This window comes from Bos indicus, chromosome 9, assembly GCF_029378745.1.
Source record: "Bos indicus isolate NIAB-ARS_2022 breed Sahiwal x Tharparkar chromosome 9, NIAB-ARS_B.indTharparkar_mat_pri_1.0, whole genome shotgun sequence".
In the NCBI taxonomy this organism is placed as follows: Eukaryota; Metazoa; Chordata; class Mammalia; order Artiodactyla; family Bovidae; genus Bos; species Bos indicus.
Window position 1 is genome coordinate 16,185,279 of NC_091768.1, and position 6,651 is coordinate 16,191,929.

Below are 6,651 nucleotides of genomic sequence, written 5' to 3' on the forward strand. Positions count from 1 at the left end.
GTGTTCTTTGTCTATAAATACTAATAATAACACAATACATTGTGTTAAAATATATTGTCCCATATGATTCTCAATATGGCCTTCTGAAGCAGGCAGGGAAAATATTGGTGTCTCTGGGAGCAAATTAAAATCCAGAATTACCAAGAAAATGTAGGGAAGAGTGGAAAAAGGACTCTTGATTCCTAATTGTGTCAGTTGCTTCTGCAAGTGGTGTGTTAATTGTATGTTATATGTAGCTCTGTCAGTTTGAGCCATACACGTGCTTTCCTTCATCACAGAACTGGGATTATGCTTACTTCCTGGATTTTAAGGGTTGCAGAAGAATAAATATCGATTAACATAAATGTAATAATGTAATTCTCTCTATATACTATAGGTCTCAATATTATAGCTGTTTTCATAAATAAATAATCTTTGAAAGAGAACTCTAAAGAAAAGTTTCTTGAAGCAAGTAGTTTTTTTCAGAAAATAGAAAAGATTTCTTTGGAAAAGCTATCATAGATACCAAGACATCAGAAAGAGGCTTCAGAATAAGGAGTGCTATAAGTCAAGTAATGTGAGGATTCAAATCCAATTTTAGAAAGTGTTCTTACCTAAGATTAAAAAGGCATTTGCAAGGTAAGAAATATTTTGCAAAAGTCTTGTCCATTGTTTGATGTTGTACTTGGTTCAGGGAAAAAATGGCTGTTTCATCTCATGATTGACCTCACATATAACAGACTAGAATGTCATCTAAAGTAGTGTGATATAAAAACTCTCTGCTCAGACGGTAAAGCGTCTGTCTACAATGTGGGAGACCTGGGTTCAATCCCTGGGTTGGGAAGCTCCCTGGAGAAGGAAATGGCAACCCACTACAGTGCTCTTGCTCAGAAAATCCCATGGATGGAGAAGCCTGGTGTCCATGGGGTCGCAAACAGTCGGACACGACTGAGCGACTTCACTTTCACTTTCCCCTCAGTAGGAAGAGATATCCCTAGAAATATACACAGACATATAAGCAGTTAATTTCTGGCTGCTTGGCTGTCATTTGTCTAGCTGTCTGTATCTGTCTATCTACTTACTTTTTCATTTTCACATATCTTTTTTTGCGCTGAAACTATCACAATCCATAAAAGCCAGTGCCAGACAGTTGGCATTTTAGATTTATAAAGTTATTTAAGTATATGTATATATGTGTAAATATTAAAAATATTCATGGTATTAATATTATATTTTATCTTTTGTATTTGTGCAGACATTGCTATGAGCAGAAGACAGTTAAGTGGTACTAAAGCCACTGCATTTGAAAGGAGGTGGATAGAGATTTTTATGGCATTTGATGAGGGTCATGGTAGGTGTGTGGATCACCACAAACTGTAAAAGATTCTTAAAGAGATAGGAATGCCAGACCACCTTACTTGTCTCATGAGAAACCTACATTTGGGTCAAAAAGCAACAATTACAACCAGACATGGAACAACAGGCTGGTTCAAAATTGGGAAAGGAATATGTAAAGGCTGTTATATTGTCACCCTGCTTATATAACCGATCTGCAGAGTACATCATGCAAAATGCTGGGCTGGATGAATCACAAGCTGGAATCAAGATTGATGGGAGAAATATGATACTGCTCTAATGAGAGAAAGTGAAGAGGAACTAAAGAGCCTCTTGATAAAGGTGAAAGAAGAGAGTGAAAAAGCTGGCTTGAAATTCAACATTTTAAAAAGTAAGATTATAGCATCTGGTCCCATTACTTCTGGATAAGGAAATGGCACCCCACTCCAGTATTCTTACCTGGAGAATTCAGTGGACAGAGGAGCCTGGCAGGCTGCAGTCCATGGGGTCACAGAGAGTTGGACACGACTGAGCGACTATCACTCACTCCCATCATTTCATGGAAAATAGCAGGGGAAAAAGTGGAAGCAGTGACATATTTTATTTTCTTGGTCTCCAAGATCACTGTGGATGGTGACTGCAGCCATGAAATTGAAAGATGCTTGCTCTTTGGAAGAAAAGCTACGATAAAACTAGACAGCATATTAAAAAGCAGAGACACCACTTTGCTGACAAAGGTCCATATAGTAGCTATGTTTTTTTTCCAGTAGTCATGTATGGATGTGAGAGTTGGACTATAAAGAAGGCTGAGTGCTGAACAATTGGTGTTTTTAAATTGTGGTGTTGGAGAAGACTCTTGAGAGTACCTTAAACTGCAAGGAGATTAAAGAAGTCATTACTAAAGGAAATCAACCCTGAATACTCTTTGGTAGGACTGACGCTAAAGCTGAATCTCCAATACTTTGGCCACCTGATGCAAAGAACTGACTCATTGGAAAAGACCCTGATGCTGAGAAAGATTGAGGGCAGGAGGAGAAGGGGATGACAGAGGATGAAACAGATAGCATCACCGATTCAATGGACATAAATCTGAGCAAACTTTGGGAGACAATGAGAACAGAGAAGACTGATATGCTGCAGTCCATGGGGTCACAAAGAGTCAGACAGGGCTTAGCAACAACAACAAAATGGTAGGGGTGTGTGTGTGTGTGTGTGTGTGTGTGTGTGATTACACCACATGGACAACTGGAGAATAGCATGGAAGCGCTGTCGGGGAAGAAAGACATAAAAATGGAAGAGCTGGAAAAAAAGTAATTTGATTTTATCTTTTCATTAGGATTTGTTAAGATTATCTTTTCATTAAGATTGGTACTGCTTCTAATGTTTTCCATAATGATGGTCCCACGGCCATTGTTAATAACCAGATCTTTCTGGTGTAGTCCTGTATTGAATGACTAGATACTTGATGAGCTTCAATTAATCAGACATACTTATGTATCATCCTTTCTATTTGTGATGGATGTTTAAATATAAACAAGATCTCTCTAGCCTGAGAACTTAGCCACATCACTGTAAGTGGATGTGATTTGATTTAAGAAAAATATGGAGAGGTGTATTAATTATTGGAAAAAATGGAGCGCACCATTGGCTTTCTAATCTTAGCCATAAGAAAATTTGAGGAAAGATATTGCTGTATGAGAAAAGAGATGATTTGTGGAGAAAGAACTGAAAGTTTTCTTCTTCTCCAGGAAGATTATAACTGGTCCTTAAGTGGTCTGTAAGTGTGTCTCCTGACACTAATAAAGGCAACTTCTTTAGGGATTTTGACAGAAGTATGTATTTTTATTTCCTATTTTTTCCCCTTAAGTTGGAATCTAGCAGAACTTTTTGCCTCTAATATTGTTCAATTTCACCTTAATATTACCCAAGTCCTATTTTAGCTCAGGTTTCTTCGGAGTTATACAGCTATTAGTCAATCAAAGTGCATTTGCTTTTCAGTTTCATACAGAGACACATGGAGCTAAATGTTTTTCTAACCTGAAAAATATGAGTTTCCAAAGATGTGAATGTGATGTGAGGAGCTTGGCTTTGATAGGTGAGATTTTTTGAGGCCTCATAAAAAACATACTTTATACTTGTGTATTGCTTTATAGTTTTCACAAAAAGATTGTCTCATGTAGTGTCTCACTTTTCACTGGCACGAGAACTCTCTCACCTGAGGGTAATTACTTCTGTTTTACACCTGAGGAAACTGAAAATCAAAGAGGGCACGTGCCATGCTAGTCACTGAGCTGATAAGCACTGAGAGTCACACTGGGTCTTGTGGCTCCACGTCCAGTGTTTTCTTGACAGACCTTTACTGGGTGACTCCTCAGTGCTTGTCAAGAGTGTGGTGGTAAAGTATTTCTTTTCAGGTCAACATACTAATGTGATTTGTAAAGTTTACAAATATTAGGAAGTAAAATATTTTTCAGAGTTAAGAATTAGAGTCAAAGAACCACTTCTTTTGGTTATGAAGGCAAAGTATGTTTCCTCCATGCCCAACTGAATCATACTGACAACGAGTTGTACTAAGAAAGCAGCTTGGTACCCACGATTGCTGGGCTCAGACTTAGAGCCAAGAAAGTGAGGACTGAGATAGGGCTGGTGGAGCTGAAAGTACCCTGGAGAGCCTGAAAGAGTTATCACGTAGACTGTGAGAAATTCGGAGAAGGCAATGGCACCCCACTCCAGTACTCTTGCCTGGAAAATCTCATGGATGGAGGAGCCTGGTAGGCAGCAGTCCATTGGGTCGCACAGAGTCGGACACGACTGAGCGACTTCACTTTCACTTTTCGCTTTCATGCATTGGAGAAGGAAATGGCAACCCACTCCAGTGTTCTTGCCTGGAGAATCCCAGGGACGGGGAAGCCTGGTGGGCTGCTGTCTATGGGGTGACACAGAGTCGGACACAACTGAAGTGACTTAGCAGTAGCAGTGAGAAATTGGTCTGTGGAGATGATCATTCAGTTTACTCACTTTCTCCGTTTTAGTCAGTTATCAAGCAGAAAAGGAGAACATTTTCCTTGGAGTGATTTGTTTTCTTGTCAGATTTGCTCTCTGCGAAGTTTTAAATTTTAGTATGGTATCTAATAGTGGCTTTAGTGAATTAGCCAATATTTTGGAGAATTATTATTTATATATTTTTGGTGGCTTTCTAGCCCACGAAAATTATTGTTGTTGTCATTCAGTCTCTATATTCGTGTCCAGCTCTGCAACTCCATGGATTACAGCATGCCCTGTCCTTCACTATCTCCTGGAGTTTGCTCAGACTCATGTCCATTCAGTTGATGATGCCGTCCAACTATCTCATCTGCTGTTGCCCCCTTCTCTTCCTGCCTTCAGTCTTTCCCAGCATCGGGGGTCTTTTCCAATGAGTTTGCATCAATTATCGGTGGCTTTAGTTATCAATGATTTTTATCTCTAAATTCCTAGAATAAATCATAAAATATTATTACTGAATAAATAAGGAATGATTTGTTATTAGGTGATTGTAAGTGCAAAAGTATGTCTCATGGGACTTTTTTTTCATATCAGTTAAAATTTTTTTTCATTAGAAAACTAGGAAAAGGATGCATTTCAAATTTGATACAGCTAGACAAAGACACAGAGCAAAACTTTGCACTTGACTATGTGGTAAGAAACCAGTTCTCTTGCAGAAAAGAATAATTAAACCTGCCAATGGGAGATCTTTCATTGAAAACATTTCTTGATCTTCAAAAAATGAGACATGGGGATAATTTTTGAAGGTTATTAGTATTTGAACTCAGCTAAGATTGACAAAGATAATCTCCTTTGATCATCTCCTCAGACTCTTCTGAGCTCTTCTCAGTTAAGCTCTGACTTTGGGCTTCCATGTCTGTCTTGGCTTTGTTAATTTTAGCAGCAATCCTGCTGTCCGTGCAGCCAGAATCCCCTACCTTTGCTGTCCATGCGCCGTGCCATGCTCAGTCGCTTCAGCTGTGTCTGGCCCTTTTTGACCTCATGGACTGTAGCCCACCAGGTTCCTCTCTCCATGGGATTTCCCAGTCAAGAATACTGGAGTGGGTTGCCATAGCTTCCTCCAGGGGATCTTCCTGACCTAGGGATTGAGCCTGACTCATCTGTGTCTCCTGAATTGCAAGCAGATTCTTTTCTTGTTGTTGTTTAGGTTTTATTTCATAATCATAAATTTAACTTTGAAATCCAACTAAAGTTGAAGAGGGGATAAGGAAAATATGGAACCCAAAAAACTAAAGCGAGAGCATAAAGATTATAGGATATTTCTAGCAGATGGAGGTGAAGGGTCCTTTCCTGGGCTGCAGAAAGAATGGTCTTGTGGTTAAGGAAGTTCAGTCGCTCAGTCATGTCTGACTCTTTGCGACCCCATGGACTGCAGCACACCAGGCCCCTGTCCATCACCAACTCCCAGAGTTTACTCAAACTCACATCCATTGAGTCAGTGATGCCATCCAACCATCACATCCTCTGTCGTCCCCTTCTTCTCCCACGTTCAATCTTTCCCAGCATCAGGGTCTTTTCAAATGAGTCAGTTCTTCACATCCGGTTAAGTAAAGCACAAGTCAAATTTATTAGATTTGTCCACAGTCAGCAATGATCTTCTTGTTGGTCTTGCCGTTACTGGACCCAAAGCACTGCACAAATTCCACAATATTCATGCCCTCTTTCATCTTGCCAAACACCACATACTTGCCATCCAACCACTCAGTCTTGGCAGTGCAGATGAAAAACTGGGAACCATTTGTGTTCGGGCCAGTGTTGGCCATGGACAAGATGCCAGGACTTGTATGCTTTGGGGTGAAATTCTTATCATCAGATTTCTTGCCATAGATGAACTTGCCACCAGTGCCATTAGGGGTGTGAAGTCACCTCCCTGGCACATAAGTCCCGGAATTATTCTGTGAAGGCAGGAAATTCTATAACCAAATACTTTCTACCCAGTGCTCAGAGCAGGAAAATTTTCTGCTGTTTTTAGAACTTTGCAAACAGCTTGAAAGAGATGAGGCCCAAGGGCTCACCATTAACAGCAATGTTGAAGAACATGGTGGGGTTGACCATGACCATGGACAGCATGGAAGGCTCTGGGGTGGTGGAGTCTGCAAGGCTGCAGGCAGATTCTTTACCTCTGAACCACCAGGGAAGCCCTCCCTTGATATCAAATCACTCTCAATATACACTTAAGCTCCCCATTCTCTACCATCTCCAAGTGATGTGTGATCACCCTGGCCTGCCTTTAGCAAGAATTCTGCTAGGTTAGTTTAGCCAGAATTCCCCTGCCCCCATATTTCCCCTTAGTAA

At 40.3% G+C, this 6,651-nt stretch overlaps 1 pseudogene; it reads right to left on the reverse strand.

The window, feature by feature from the left end:
* Positions 1-5,924: 5,924 nt before the first annotated feature.
* Positions 5,925-6,426, reverse strand: LOC109563612 (peptidyl-prolyl cis-trans isomerase A pseudogene; annotated as a pseudogene).
* Positions 6,427-6,651: the final 225 nt, after the last annotated feature.